Below are 16,579 nucleotides of genomic sequence, written 5' to 3'. Positions count from 1 at the left end.
AGTTAGCTGCCCTTGGAAAGGGGTAGAGGACAGACCCAGGTTTCAGCCCTGTCTCTAAATGTGTTTATTATAACAGATACAGCAGGATCTTGTTTGAATAGACAATAGACAGGAAATTAACAGTTAAGGCTGAAACTCTAGTCCTTCATTCCTGTGATTAAGAGAAAACAGATACCATGCTGAAACAGAAAGACAATTTCAGCTTTCATGCAGCACTGTCCTTCAGTGTTCCACATCAGGCATGCAACATTATTTCTGTGCAGAATTTAGCCATTAATTTCCTTCATTTGAAATAAAAAACACTCACCCAGTATTATAAAATGCTCTGTATTCCTGAACCGACAGATCATAATGGCTCATCCTGAATATGCCATTCTGTCCGTTCACACAGATATTAAATGGCTGAGATAAATCATGGCTTGGGGTTTATAGAGGCATCGTGTCAGCAACAGCAATGAATTACAAACTTCCTCCTTCAGACAGCAAACACCCAATTACCAGCATCATCTTCCTTCACGTTTTGAATGGTGAAGGAGGGGTTGGCATCCGTCATTTTTCATTTCTCAATGCATGGAGGCTGATACAGTTGTGCCTGTTGCAACTGAGCCCATTGATATCCAAAGCCATTCATAAACAAAATGCCATAATGCACAGTCTATGGGGATGGTACAATGAAAGCAAGGATCCTGCACTATCTTTCCAACCCTGTATGTGGGCGTGCATGGGGAGGCATGAAAAAACCAAGCAGGTTTGTGTCAGGATGAAAGAAAGCATTTGTGACAAAAACACATTCTTTAACATACCATGTACAATAATCTATTCTGATCTCAGAGCTGACCCTGTTTTGAGCAGGAGGTGGGACTAGAGACCTCCAACCTGAATAACCTCAAAAATGGAAAGGAATGGCTTCTATCAGGCAGCTGAAATCAGCTGAGTCTTTAATGGTTGTTCTCTCCGTACACCAGGTAAATGGAGAGTTCAGAAAAGGTGACTGTACTGAGCAACAATTAAATGCTAATTACTAAATGAGAAATTGAAGGGGTGCCAAAAACCTGTGCAAGCCTGTGGTTTGCCTTCTTCACATACAACAGCAGTCTTGAAGAATGCACTTCTTCCAGGACAAGAGAAAGGCAACACATGCTTTAGACCCAGGGAGACATGAGGCAACCTGAGCTTCTGGTCAGAGACAACTTCATCACCTCCTGGACCCCTTTTCTATCAGGGCAGGGTCAAGCAACACAAACTGATGTTCCTTTGAAATAATTCCCTTAATCCAACCCTCAACATGTCAAAGAGCTCCAAGCATGGGAGAAGTCTCCCAATTAATCGTTCCAAGTTCTTTTTTGCCAGATGACATTGTGCTTTTTTGTTCAAGCTCGAAAATGTTCTTTAGAAACTTGCTAGCAATAAAACATGAGAGAGTTTGCTGGAAAGAATAATTAAACATAAATGATTAAAAAAAAATCGATCCCACTTGCAAGCACATTTAAAGATGCCAGCTGCTAAATTACAACCTTGGCACAGACCTGGGTGGATGTGCCCATTTTAAACAGCATGAGATGAGATCTACATGGCAAGAAGGTTGGCCCCATCCTCTGAGCAAATCCATGTGCTCATATGCCCCAAGACTAGAAGAACATGGAAACAAAACCCCACAACTTCAGGGGAACTCGAGGGTGAGACGTGTGTATCCATTTGGTCTGTAGAACAGGATCAGAGCTTCAAGAGATCCACTGCAGAGAGATGTGTTTACGTTGTGCAAGTGCTTTTTGGTGTTTCTGCTTGGTGAAAAGCACCCAAAACTTAGAAAGAAGAGAGTAAGTAACAGCTCCCTGTTCCTAAGTGGAATCTGGAAGAGCCTGATAGCAAGTGGGCATATCCCTAATGCTGTGATAGAGACCTATGTGCTTTGGGCACACAGAAATACACCAAGCAAATGCCACCCAGCAAGCAACAAGCTACGTCTCCCTTTAGTTCCCTGGCCCCCTTTTTCACTACCCATAATACTTATTAAGTATTAATGCACAGCATCAGACACTTCACAGGCACACATTTCAGAGGAAGAAACCCAGGACATGTACAAAGTCTGATGTGGTGCCTTACTCCACGTGCACCAACTGCAGGCTGAATCATCCCAGCACGAACAAGAGCCCTCAGGGTTGTGCAGGGCCTCGTACAAGGGGGCTGCACATCCAATTAGTGCTCAAGGCATTTACTGCTTAATGACTGAGGACTTTGCACAAGACTTCCACTTCCGAGATGCCAGCAGGATGTGGGGATGAGTGGCATGCAGAGCCCATGCTCAGGAGTCTATCTCTCGTCCCCTTCATGATGCTACACATCATCTGCTTCTCCTGCTTTTGTTAGTCACTTCATTTGTAGGCAAGGGACTGTGTCTGTTGCTCCTTTAATTATGGAAAAGTTGTCTGTGCACAATTTAAACAAGCCCTTGTTCTGCTCTTTATCAATATTGAACATGCTTCCTGTCTCTTCGATGCTCCAGCTTGCAGCCACACAACATTTGTTCATAGCTGCAGGCTATGTCAGCGAGACTTTGATAGAGCAACAAAAGAGCTCCTCGTTCAAACAAACAGCACCAGTGAATTGACTGGAGTGTTGCAAATGCTGCCAGAGCAGAGCTGCACCGACTTGCGGCTGGGAATGGTATTTTCCAGTACAAATAGTGAATACTTCTACAGCACCTGCACCTCCCTTGGGTGATCTTATGCTTCTTGGGCTCTCAGATATGCTGACAGAGTGGGCATCCGGGTGTGCATTCAGAAGGATGAGATGCCATTCCAAAAGATGAACCGTGGATGGACAGGGAGGGGAAATCTGCTCTGTGATGGAAGGACATGCTGTGTGCCTTGAAGGCCCTGCACTTCCCATAGGGAACTTGAGATTTTCTCTATGGAGTCCACATCAGGTGTGCAATATAGAATTCTATGATTCTATCATTCTTTGATATATGCTCAGTGACATAACAGAACCATAGAATTGAGAAAGGACCCATAAAGGCCACCTAGTCCCACTCCCCTGCAATGAACTGGGACACTGACAGCTCCATCAGGTGCTCAGAGCCCCTCCAGGCTGACCTTGAGTGTCTTCACCTCCTCTCTGGGCAACCTGTGCCAGTGCCTCAATACCCTTATCATAAAAAAGCTTTCTCCTCATATGCAACCTAAATGCCCCCTCTTTTAGCTTGAAACCATTTCTCCGTGTCCTATCACAACAGACTCTACTAAAGAGACTGCCTCCTTCTTTCTTATAGCCCTCCTTTACATACTGTAATCCATAGAGCAGAGTGTCTGACAGATGTTCTTTCTGATTTCTCCAGCCCTGTGAGTGCAGCAACCAGTGAGAATCCCAGAGGACACCAAGCGTGCTGCTTACAGAGTGGCAGCAGATGGTACCTGGGGGTACTTCTGTTTGCAGATGGTGTACTCTCCTCCACAGTGCCGTGGGTTAACAGCACTGTGAATCACAGAACAGACAGAATCACAGAATATCTCAAGTTGGAAGGGACCCATACAGATCACTGAGTCCAACTCCTGGCTCCACAAAGGACCATCTACAAATCAGACCATATGTCTGACAGTGCTGTCCAAATACTCCTTGAGCTCCAGCAGCTCAGGGCTGTGCCCACTGTCCTGGGCAGCCCATTCCATCCTCTGGTGCAGACCCTTTCCCTGACCCCCAGCTGCCCCTCCTCTGACACAGCTCCATGCCATTCCCTTGGGTCCTATTGCTGTCACAGAGAGCAGAGCTCCCTGTAGCCACCACGAGGCCTCAGCTCCTCTGCTCTGGGTTGTTTCACTTCTCTCCAACTAAAAGAGCTTTCAAAAGCACAAACACTGCACTATTGTACACACTGAGATGCACTGTATTTACTCCATGAGCTCTTCCATCACAGAGGCCAAATCAGGCTTTACCGATAGCAAAACATCAGGAAACTTGAATGAATCAGTTCTGTTACACAGGATAAATGACACAAAATCCATCACACCATAAGTGAGGGCTTAACTTTCATTTGCATAATGATGAAAGCAAACTCACAAATCATGTTTTTATGCAGGTAATAATTATCTGTAGCATTTATGCAAGGGTTGGTTTATTGCTGATGGCCTCAGTGCCAGCTTTCCAAGTGATTGGTGATTTCAGATGCCTCTGGCTTGGGCAGTCTATTCTGACTTCATCTCAAACATGCTTTGGAGGCCAGCACTTTGTGAAATTGAAACTCCTCTGAAGGTACAGAAAATCACTCCTTGCTTGCTCAAACCCCAGCTGTCACTGCTCAGTCTCATGACCATATATGAGCAAGAATCAAGGAAACAGATCTGCAGGCCACAAAAATGCTAGCAGGGTGTGACTGTTCTACTGCGGGAGCAGCACTAGGGTGTATAACACAATATACAGAAGAAAAATGACACAAACCAAGGCAATCCAAACAAATGTCACATCCCTCACAGTTTTTGCTTGCATCGCTGGGACTTGCTGCCAGGTAAACCCAAATGTTGGGGCCTGAGTGTTCGTCAGAGCAAAGGTCAATCCCAAGCCTGGCGTCTTGTGACTTGCAGAGGGAAGGAGAGGATGTAACTCTTGGCCTAACTCCCAAGTTTTTGGCAACAAGCATTTAGCAACAGCTCGAGCAGGAGGCTGCATCTGGGCCCAGAGCTGTCTCCATGGGCTGGCCTTCTGGAGATTTCTCACAGGCCTTTCTGAGTGTACCCCTGTAACAACTCATGCCAAGAAGGTCCATGACCTCAGTTATGTTCTGGGGAAAATGTACCTTAGTCAGACTGGTTTGGTGTTCTTGCTTTGTGTGGAGTCTCAACGAGCTGAGATGCTCACACTTGGCCAAGCAGCCCAAACCATGGAGATGGCCTCCTCCAAAGGGCCTCATCCATCCATGGCTGTTCCCACTCCTTGGACCTTTCCCTCTTCTACTTTGTGATCCTAAGAGTATAACACATCTCTATAAAACAACCAGAAGAGGGCCATTCACACTGCCTAGCAGCATTCAGGTGCACTTGCAAGTACCTTCATACTAAATACTCAAGATCAGAGATGAGTCTGCAGATGTGAAAGCCAAATGGACTTCCAGAAAATAAGACTCCAGTTCTCCACTTCAGCTAGAGGCATGGAGGCCAAGAGGAAAACAATAATAAAGCACACTCAATATGTCAGCAGGCATGTGCTTCCCACTGGCTGTGCCTCAGTTTAATACAGCACTGTACTATGGGCAAAACAAGCTTTGGAGCTATCTGTTGGTGGCAGGATTGTCGAGCATTGATGTGTCCAAAGCAAATGAATGAAATGCTGGGGCCAGCAAAGACAGACAGACCGCAGATGATGAGCACTCCAGCTCCCCCTCCAGAGCTTGAACCGAGGTGGCTACTTGGCTCAGTTCTGAGGTTTTACAACATGACTTATCTGAGAACTTAAACTTTTCTGCCTGGCTTTGCTACAAGTTAAAGCCACAAAGCTTTAATTTATACCACAAGAATAACATACTCAGTTGTTCCACTGACAAAGAATCACACGACTCAGAAATATCTTTTACCCTTTTTTGCAGCAGCCTGACAAGATGATGCATTAGCTATCAGTGCCTCTTCTTGTTCCACAGCAGACCCCCATTTCCCCTCTGGTGCTGCAGGTCCAGCAGAAAAGTCCAAAAGAAGCCACCAAGGCACAACAGACAACAGTTACCTTGTTCTATTTCCCAGCCCACACACAACCTCCTTCCACCAGCAGAGAAGGAGGCAAAGAAGGTGGATTTCCCCTGGTCCCCATTGACTCTACACAGGTAATGCAAGTTCAGAGGCTTGAAGGCAGTACTATTTCAGGATGACTAGGTCTGGTAGGAAAAAATGACCATGGGAGAAATTAGTTGTCAGAGCAGTTTTCCTCCAGATTGGGTAGTAGGAAACATGTACAGCAAGGCCAGCAGTGTACCCTGAACCCCTAAAACTGGGGCAGGCCCTGTTCCCATAGAAGAGAACTACAGGATGCTCTATACCCCACACTGATGCACCACAGGAAACATGTGTACAGAGCCTCAACTGTGCAAGCACAAAAAGCAGAACTGATACAGACGGACTAACATGTTTGTTTAAGGCTGTGTGAGTAGCTAAATGAATATGCAGGCAGCCCATAAATTCTTTTCAGTGATGCCCTGGCAGGGCGCTTTTATGCACTCACACTTACAGATTTCTCACGCAGGAAAGGTGAGGCAGAGCTGTGTTTTATGTGCTGCAGATAACGAGTTGACTGGGAGGTTTATTGATGGAAATGTGATAAGCGAGAGTGAATGTTCAGCTGGCTTTGTAATCATACACCATTTTTTCTGGCATCTCACAGCTACATAGAACTAGGGACAGGTACGATAAAAGATCACTTCCCATGTCAGATTTTCAAGTGCCCATAGGACATGTTATTGCTTCAGACAGAAGCTAACACTTCCAGTGACACATAAGTCAGGTAGGAATGTTTTACTCTTCAGATATTACTTGGATCTCAATCTGCTGGATATTTAGGCAGTTAGATCCTGGTAAGGCATTCAGCTTTCACTGTTAGTGAAAACTAATACAACTGGAAAATTAAATAGGAAAAGGATATTCAGAATCATTCTGTACCTGTATTTTAGGATCCCTGGTCCCCAGGCTCTTGGAAGATGACCTTTCCGTACACAAGTGTGCATTGGAACATATGGGCCCATCTTTTTCTTGGCACACCAGGGGGGTCAGCAGAGGTCACTCCCAAACCAGGTCACTGCTATCACACACCTGCTGGCCAGCTGGAGCAGCTCTCATTGAGCACAGCGGGCTGCAGAAGGGACAGTTCCACACTCAAGGGACCTCTGTGAACAGTTTACACAACCCCAAACCACTTCTACTTCTCATCCTTCAATCCACTCAGCCCCTGAAGGCCAGTTTGAGTAACCACTCTGAAATGTAAGCTTCAATTTAAGCTGGAACTTGCACTGTCAATAGCACGCAGGGTGGATTTTAGTGTTTAGGGTTTCTGAGTCAGTCTGGAAGTGCATGGAAAGGTTAGAGTGTTTCATGACTCCTATAACCCCCCATCAGCAGAGAGAGCCGTGGCCGTATGAAACAGTGACAGCAATCTGAAATGATACATCCCTGCAGCACCAGCACTGCTCAGCAAACTGGAGTATCTGCCTCACCAATGATTCTTGCAAAAATGGTCATCAGATGATTCATGCAAGTTTCTTCCTCAGGGAAAGAACAGATGGGGTGGATGAATGCATCAAAGGCAAGAAAAGCCACAGCAGACACGTTTTCTATAAAGCCTCCCAGATATGACCCAGCTCTCATAGACTATGACAATGCACCTGCCAATACGGTGTTCTCCTGCCATCCCCTGGGGCCTAATATGGATCATGGCCTAATGTGTTACATGCACTGAGTGAGGTCAGACAGTCCTGGGGTTCTGGTGATACTGATGACTTGAGAAAACAGAATTCACATTTCTACTTAGCAATAGGTGTTTCTTAATATGACCCTGCAGAAAGTCATTTACAGTCTTTTAGGGATCAGCAATTCTGACACACACAGGTGCTGTAGGATCAGCAGTTATTAGTTTGTCCAGCCACTTTGGGTCCATTTCTACAATTTAGAAGCAACAAAGCCCACAGACAGGCTGCCTGAATTCTACTCTGTGCCTCTATAGCCCAGTACCCCTGAGACAAATATTGCTTCACTGCAGAGGTATCCCATAACAGGATACGTAGCAGTCAATTTGCATCAGGCCTTTGCCTTCTTCTGTTCTGTAAGTAGATATATATTTGAGCAACATGAAGAGACAGTCTGGACTGAAGTGTCTGCCCCTGATACCTACAGCTCCTGAACGCCAGTTCTGACCTGCGTTTAAAATAGCAATTACACACAGCCTCTGGTGTTGATGGCCATAAAAGCACTTGAGATTAGGCATACATCGCAGTTTTACTCACTTACAGGCGGCCTGTTTTATCAGCAATCTCCATACTAGTCTTACTTCATTTAGAGGCACTAAAAAAAAAAATCCCCAGTCCCACTGCCTGGAAGCACTGCTATCAATATCAGTAAAACAAAAGATGTTAAAGGAATAAAGCACTAGTGGGAACGTAACACATGTATTGGCACTTAATGCTTACCTTCTTTAATATTTCCAATGTAGTGGCTTGGAAGAATGACAATGGAAGTGTTGTTTCATATCCTGCTGGTCTTCGTGGCACTGCAGAGCAGACAAGGATGAGCTCTCCCTCCTGGTGCTGATTCACGAATCGCCATCAGGTCTCTGCTCCAAGCATCCTAAAAACCTCTGAGCAGATCCAGTCAGGTGGGAGACATAATGGAAATAAGGACCCACAGGGGAGTTTCCAGCCCAATCCTTACCAACCAGTCTGGAATCACCCTTAATACATCTACTCTATGTAGCTAGTTGGACAGTCCTGCAAACAACATCTGAAAGGCACTTGTGGAGACCCTTGCAGAGTGGATGACAACCATCCATGTAGCAGATGTCCAACATAATTCACTGGTTTCTGGCATCAGGATCAAGTCACTGCCTACTGTTCTACTGAATTATATCTGCCTGCTTTTTGAGAAGCACTTTGAGGCTGGCAGAATAAGCCCCATGTGCGTAATAAATATCATCAATAACTGTTTAAGCAAAAATTGGAGTTCCTAAAAGAAAAAAGCAACCCCCAAAAAAATAGAGATTTTGAAACTGTGATCAACTGGAACTTACCTATTAAGTAGACACTCAGTAAGTTCAAAGGACCAGTTCCATAATAGTTTCCTCAGCCAAGTTAATTGCCCCACAAGTATTGGTGTGTGATTCCAGATGGAAATAAAATTGAGGGCTCCAACGAGTGGGATAAATGTCCAACTGCATTTTTCAATGCCATGAAAAATCCAGAGAAAAGCCAAAGTGGATGGATTCCAAAACATTTTAAACAGGCAAAGTCTTCAGTCCAGACAGCTGAGAAAGTCATTGAGACATGATTAGCGCACAAATGACAACCCGTAAAGCTGTAATCAACACACCTTGGAATCTGTGACAACTCAATTAAGAGATGATAATAATTGTTTTAGGAGAGAAAAAGGCAAGAAAGTGTTAGAAAATGTTTCACTTTACTGAGTAATTTCTGTGTGGGTACTTTAAAAGGTCTGCTTGATCCTCTTCTGATTAGCTGTAGTTGAGGTAAAGAGACAACCACGGAACAGAATGGCTTCACCTCACCTGAAACCAACACTGGTAATGGAGGAGTCTGGTCAAACAGGACACTCATTAGGTACACTCTAGGAACAGAATTAAGTGCTGTGAGATGACACGATTTTATCTCCACTGATGGTAGGAGGAGGCTGGTGGCTGGGAACTAGAGCTACTGAGGTGAGAGCAACTTTAGGCTTTGGCAGAAGAGAGATAGGCAGGGCATAATTAGAGTCAAAGACATTGCAGTCATAACCTTTGCAATATTGTTTCAACGTGCTACATTGCTTTAATATTCCATGAAGATAATAAGATGGAGAATCTTGTGGTTAGCAAAAGGATCTGTGCCATTCTTTCATTGAAAAGCAGCCTCTCCATCCTGTAGGAATGCCTGGTATCTTTAAGTTTCCATTTAAACTTCTACAGAAGGTCAAGATTATTTTTCCTGTCCCTCTGTCTTGCACGAATCTATGTCTGAAATGTTGAGATTATTTCCCATGTTTGATTCCCTTTGAATCACCAGGGTGACATAGTACCTCCTTGACTAGTTTGGCTACCTCTCTAGATGAAAATCTTCTCTCCTTGTGCTTAATGGTAGCAGGACATCTATATAGATATCCCAAAGTTATTCCTCCAGCAGGGAGCAATCTGTTGCACCACCAGCAGTGACAGACACCAGGTGAGGCACCTACTGCATGCCAACCTGAAAGAAATGCATTAAATTTACCTTTAAAGACATTCAGTGTTGCAAAACCCACTGTTTCCAGATGTGTCTTCCATCTTCCTTCCTGAAATGGATGCCCATCCACCTTGCTGGTATATCCCATTTACTGGCGGCACCGATCCACAGTTTACAGAAGCCAACAGAAGCACAAAACTAAAGGAAGTTCCTCCTGAAAGAGTTTGGATTCATTTTAAGAGATATGTTTTCTTCTACTCTGCCAGATCCAAACTGCAGCAAAAGGTTTTGTTTCAACTTTACCAATCAAAGTTGAATATTATTTTTTTTTTGCAGAAACTGCATTTTCCATCAAAGACATTTTCAATTGACTGTTTCTGATCAACTTAAATTTTAAGGCTGTTTTTAACATTACCTGTCAGTAATGGGATTGCTTTCTGGATATATTCCGTTCATTACACTGTCTCTCTAAGAAGATATAAAATCTGATGCAGTTTGAAACTTCAGTAGTATTTTTATTGAATACTGCAATTAAAGACCTGCCAGAGACTAAATTGCTTAAACAAACTTCCCAAGACCTCTCTAATGGTATCTCCAGGGCCGGATTGAGATGTTGGGCAAACAAGTTACTTGATTTTATAATTCAAGAAGGACTTCTTAGAATCTTTATTCATATAAACTTAAAGTCATCCAGACAAACACATTAAGCATTTAAACCATGTAAGAGTTTAAATATCCGGTTTAATAATCGAGTGTTATTTGTGTTACCTGGAAGTGAAGAAGTGTATATGGAAAGCATCTCATTAGGAATGGGAAAACCAAAGAGCCCTGCTCTCCTCTTGCTCTTTTGGGACAGCCTTCAAATTAGGGAGGTTAGAAAAAGATCACACTGTGAAAACATATTCTTTCTTCCAGTGTTGTTCATGCCATTAAATGTAGTTTCAAATCTGAAAATACATTTGAATTAATGCCTATTTAATATGCTAGTTTTAACATCCAAGCCAGCACATCATGGACAAATGCCCTCCTAGAGAACTCCAGGTGCTTCAGGAGTCTGATTGAACCTCAGTTCCCCACTCCAGACAGAATTCATTCATAACTCACTGAGCATCCAGCACAGGGAATGCAGGGCAGGAGTTTTATTAAGGACACTTGGCAGTCAGATCCGTACATTCAGATCATCACCGGTGTGACATGGAACTGACCGTGGCTTGATCTCCTTGGCCACCTCTGTCTTGTCTGATGAAAGCAGACATCTTCCATGTACCATGGCTGCTGCCTTACAGCACAGCATAGCACAAGATCACATTCAGCTTGGTAGGAAACTACTTCAGCTCCTCATCTCCCATCCATGACATTCTGAAGGGACTTTTCAAGGGACTGCGTGCCCCACTGACAAGTTTACCTTTCCCCTTTGCAGCCTGCATACCTTGCTGGTATCACCTAACAACAAACAGTGAAACAACAACCAACTGATGCTGATTCACAACAGAAATGAGTAACAACAACCAATCAATGAACCCACACCATTCAACTTCGCTGGGACCACTTGCTCTGACCCTCTGCAGAGGTCCAGGACTGGAGGAACATCATAGCACTGCTTTGGTGGCTGAAGAGTAGCCCAGCCCGGCCCATGTCTGACTGCAAGGTTCAAGTGGGAGGAAGATCTTCGCCTCAGCACCTGAGAAACACGTCATGGCTGTGGGGGGATGTGCAGAGCATCATGAGCCAGGCTGCTGCGAGAGAGGAGTCGCAGCATTTTACCCTGGCAATGAACTTCTTCTCTCATTTCCATTTTCATTGGAATATCAATTTGCATTTATTAAAAAAGCCCTTACCCTCCTCTCCAGGAAAAGGAGAAAAAAAAAAAATCCCGATCTAAAGAAAGAGATTGGTTTACATAAAATCCTATTAGTTTAGCTGATTGCTTCCAAAACATTTCTGAGAAAGCCTTCCATTACCATACAAATGGTGCTGGGCCTTTTTTTGCAGGTTAACTGCTAGATAGCATAATGATTTGGGCAAATATTCATTGAGACAGCTGCTTCTGTGAGAGTGGATGTGAGGCTGCCGCACGCCTTTAAGAAAAGCACAAGAAATTGCTGATCTCCTTGAAGCCATCAGCTCCAACAGCAGCAGCCCCCTCCTTGCCGCATTATGCCAGCACCCAAAACATGTGGGGAGCACATACGAGGAGCCTGTGGGTCTATGCTAAAGGAGGAGGAGGATATGGGAGATGGAAAGGAAGATTTAAGAGCGGAGGTGGCGTGGTGGTGGACAGCCCAGCTACATCAAAAGAACTGGGAGTGAAGAGTTCATTTTCATGGCTTGGTTCTGTACAAAGGGAGCTCAGAGCTGAGGGCCCTGCATGCTCTGTAGACGCTCTGCCAAACCAAGGCCTTTGATTCATGGATTAAGTGCAGTTCTCTGCAGTCATGTGGGTGCTGCCTGCCCCCTTCCTGCAAGCACAGCAGATTTCTCAGACACCCCCCTGAGGTGCTTTGGCACATCACTCAGTCATGTGAATATGAAAAGGATCCAGACTGAAGGCAGCATCTTAATATTGGAGGGACTGATTTCAGTCCTGAAGGTCCCTAAATCTAGAAAAAGAGTCTGCACACAGCTCGTGTTCTCTCTCTTTTTCTTTTAACATTAGCAATAAACAGCCGTCACCTTCAAGAGAACAAATATCTCATTAATCTCAGTCACCCAGTTCCAATTGGATTCAGAAACAAACTCTGCAACCAGTGTAATGCAGAAAGACACAACCAGCCTCAGTGGCCTTAAAAAGAAAGGGGGGTGAGATAGGATATTAAGAATGTGGTATGAAAGAGAAGTGAAATCAGAACACTCAACATGTATTCCAGAGTACATTTCATAGAATGATAGAATCATTAAGGTTGGAAAAGTCCTCTAAGATCATCCAGTCCAATCCCAACCCATCCCCTCCACTCCCCCTAACCACGGCCCTCAGCATTGCATCTCCACTCATTCACCTCCCTGGACAGTGACTCCACCACCTGCCTGGGCAGCCTGTTCCAATGCATTACCACTTCTTTTTCCACATTTTTTTCCCCCTAATATTCAATCTGAATAACATAATTTCCTGTTCTAATAAGCCAAAATGGGGAAAAAAAAAACATAGAAGAACAACTCTACTAATGAGACATAGCAGCCATTGCTGAAAATAAGACATCAAACCCCTGGCACTGCTCTTCAAGAGAATATCTCAGTGGGATGTGAAAGTCCAGCAGGTGCCATTCTGCTTTTTTGATAGAGGTGATGCAAGGAGATGACACAAGGAGGCACCAAGGGACCATCCATCATTAGTGACTCCAGCACATCACTGTCAACACCATCAACACCAGCAGCAACTTCCACACACATTCACAGCCACACCTGCCATGTTACAGGCTCCCAGTTTAGTAGCTGCTCTTCTACCACCTCATGTGGGTGGGTTGTCACAGGGTTGAGAACCACCCAGTGTAACCAACTCACCCTTCGAGCAAGGCTCAGATCTGGTCCTGCAGATCAAGGGACAGCAATAAATGTGTGTGTCTGCTCTCATCCAGGCTTTCCCCGCAGTGTTAAATGCGTGACCAATGGAAGGCAGAAGAGAAAAAAAATCTCCTCCCTCCCCACACTTCAGCTCCCTGCCCACCATTTTCCAGCTGCAGCCAGACACTGACACCTGGGAAGAAGCAGAGAGGAGCCAGTGGGAAAGACAAAGAAGCACTCTTAGCACATATTGGGCCAGTTGTGTGCTTGGGTGGGAGGGAAAGCCCTTGCTGGCTAGAGCCCCCTTCCCATCTGCTCCATGGAGAGGACTGGCTGAGGCAGCAGAGCGTGAGATTTGATTACAATTATGGTCTTAACACAGAGTTGAAATTGTTTTGAGCACGCAGAGCTTCTGGGAGCAGGCAGGGATCCAAAAGAACCTTTGGGCTGCAAATTCCCTGACCAAGAAACGGCACAAACTGACAGGCGCAAAATCCTTTGACGGCCACTTTCCATTGAAGAGGGTCATCCCCACCACTCTGCAACCACTCCAGACCTCTCCCATGTGCTCTCCAGGTTGGGCAGAGGCACTGTTTACAAGGGGGAATAAACTACATTTGTGGTGGAGGGGTGGTGAACCAGCTTGACACGGTTAAACCAAATACAACGGCAGAAGGGCTGGACTTCTCTCTGCAGTCACTTCCAAGTTGATGCCGAACAGGCACAACCCTGGACTGCAGGAACACAGTGAGGACAACAGGTCTGTAGAGGCAGCCCCATCCCCAGAGACACTCAAGGTCAGGCTGGATGGGGCTCTTAGCACCTGATGGTACTGTAGGTGTCCCTGTTCATTGCAGGGCAGTCGAACTGGATGGGTTGGAAGGGATGTATCTCTTCCAACTCAAACAATTCTATGGATCTGTTTGGATGCCTGAGCAGCAGAGTGTTGTTGCAGGGTGACACAAAGCTCCTGGAGTAGAAGCAAGTTTTCTTACAAAGATGAAAACAGCTCAATTTAATGCATATATCCTGCAAACTCTTGCAGGGCTCTTTGTGATGAACAACACCTGCAGCTGAGGGTGCAAGAAGCCAGATGCAGGGGTACACTGACTGCTCTGGCCATTCCTTTTCCCCCTTAAACTCCAGAGGTTGGGTGTATTTACAGCTCCCCTGCTTCTCATTAAATAAGGCCAGCAACCTGGAGGCTGTACAAAACTTTGGGTAGCTGGCAGAGAAATAACAGGTTTGCTGGCTGGGACATACCATGTTGTACATACAAACACATTCTCAGTCATGAGCAGATGGGTTTTGTCTCTTAGGATGGTGCTGGTGGGATAGCAGAGCTCAGTGAGCACCGGTGGGGTTTACACAACAATTGGCTGGTGTGCACACAGCTTAAGGGGTTTGTTTGGCTGTTGGCATCTGTGAAGCAGGATTTGATCCCTCCCCTGAGCAATTCTAATACCCAGATACTGCAAAGGAAAGTAAACCACTTATGCAATTCCAGGTGGGCAAAGCACTGTGTAGGGTAAGAGCTCACATTAAGTCAATCCAGGAGAATTAGCTGTTTCTTCTGGCTGCTCCTTCCTGCCTAATTCCAAATCCTCCAGGAGTTATTTCACCATAACATCTGTACAATGAGCTATGAAATTCCTCCTGTGCTGACTTGGCCATAGGTACCCCTGCAAAGGAAATCCACTTAAACACCCTTCAGATTTGGAAAGGACGTGGGTAACCTGCAAGCAGATCACACTGGTTCTGCACTGAGTTCTAAATGAAAGTCCCTCTCAGTGTCTTTATGCAACATTTCCCCCTTCCAGCATCCTCCTTTTGAGTCACAGTTTCTCCCGACGTTTGGAAGAGCAAATGGCAATGAGACACGTGAAGCCTCTGTGACTTTGCCAACTGTGAGCCAGCCTCCCTGCTGGGAAAGGTTCTAGGGAAGGAAATCTGGGGACAATGGAAGCAGGTGCTGCCAATATTCAGCTCTAATATTTCTGTCAAGTGCAATGTGTTTTCGTTCGCCTCACCACTGCGTGAGACCTGAGAGCTCTGCCCATGGTGCCCTTCTCTGAGCTGCTCCAATCTGCTTTGCCCCCGTTTCATTGCATATCCCTATTACTCTGCATGGTCAGAGGAAGCCCTGTCCTAGGCTATGAAAGCTGAACATTTAAAGATAACTTACACATTTCAGGACTTTATAAGTCTGTTTATGCAAGGATCCGGCCAGATTTCCTCATTTTTTTTGGCATAAGAAAATATCTTTCGCTCGGTTCAATACAACCGTTTGTATTCATCTTTACTGATTTCACTATTGTTTTCCCTTGCTCAGCAAGATGCTTAATTGTGTGTTTGATCTTTACTACTTAACCAGACCTATTTATCATCACAATGCACCACTACATTATAAAGCTTTCAGGCACATTTATCAGTGTAACAAAGCTTGCACTCCATGAGAGTCCTCCAGGGAAATAAAGCAACAACAACAAATAATTTAATGCAATTCGCTTAACAGTACAAATATTTGTAATTATAAAACTCCTTAAGTGTGCTTCATCCATAACTGGCACATTGTTGTTAAATTTGCTCTCATCATGTGGCAGCGCCTCCCATTTAAGCAGCTTTTGGTCTTCTGACACTGAAGAAAGCGAGGTCCAAACGCCCTGGTTTGTTATTGCTTTCCTTTCTCTAACCTGAAGGCAGAGCTCACGTTTGCTGACGTGCCATTGAAAACTCAGTCACACCTAATAAAATGGGAGCATTTAAAAGACACTGCTGCGTGATTAATAACTGCCATAAATACATTACAGCGTGAATGCAGTGTTACTGATTGCTGCCAGCCATGTGTGAACTAAGTCTAAAACAATCAATTAACCATTAATTGTAATGTCTGTTAATCATTGATTAACCTGTTATAAATAACAAATACATTCCCCTTGCTGTAAATTGGGACCACCAGGTTATATTGCATTGCTATACGTGTCTCCCATGTCTATCCAGGAAGAATACCTGTAGTCAGTTTGTTGTGATTTTGGTACCACTTTTATATATTTAATGGTTTTAGACAATGTGTTGTTACTTCATGGGTAGGTTCTATTTTTGCTTTTGCCTCATAGCAAGGTACTGCAAAACCAAAGGACATCCCAGGAAGTCAGCTTTACAGCTGAAAACTGTCCTGGCACAAGG

General features: G+C 44.7%; 1 long non-coding RNA gene across 1 annotated transcript in view; it reads right to left on the bottom strand.

The window, feature by feature from the left end:
- The window catches only part of LOC107313883 (uncharacterized), a 74,452-nt gene extending 64,279 nt beyond the window's left edge, over positions 1-10,173 (bottom strand). The window contains exons 1-3 of the long non-coding RNA XR_014945547.1: positions 9,944-10,173; positions 8,752-8,985; positions 8,156-8,322 (exon numbers count right to left, since the gene is read on the bottom strand). This is a non-coding gene — a long non-coding RNA (uncharacterized LOC107313883). The remainder of the gene's footprint in view (positions 1-8,155; positions 8,323-8,751; positions 8,986-9,943) is intronic.
- Positions 10,174-16,579: the final 6,406 nt, after the last annotated feature.

The sequence above is a fragment of the Coturnix japonica genome, chromosome 4 (genome assembly GCF_054131305.1).
Source record: "Coturnix japonica strain WE chromosome 4, WE-NBRP24, whole genome shotgun sequence".
NCBI lineage: Eukaryota > Metazoa > Chordata > Aves > Galliformes > Phasianidae > Coturnix > Coturnix japonica.
The sequence above is the reverse complement of the archived record's forward strand: the minus strand, read 5'-3'. Positions and strand labels throughout refer to the sequence as shown.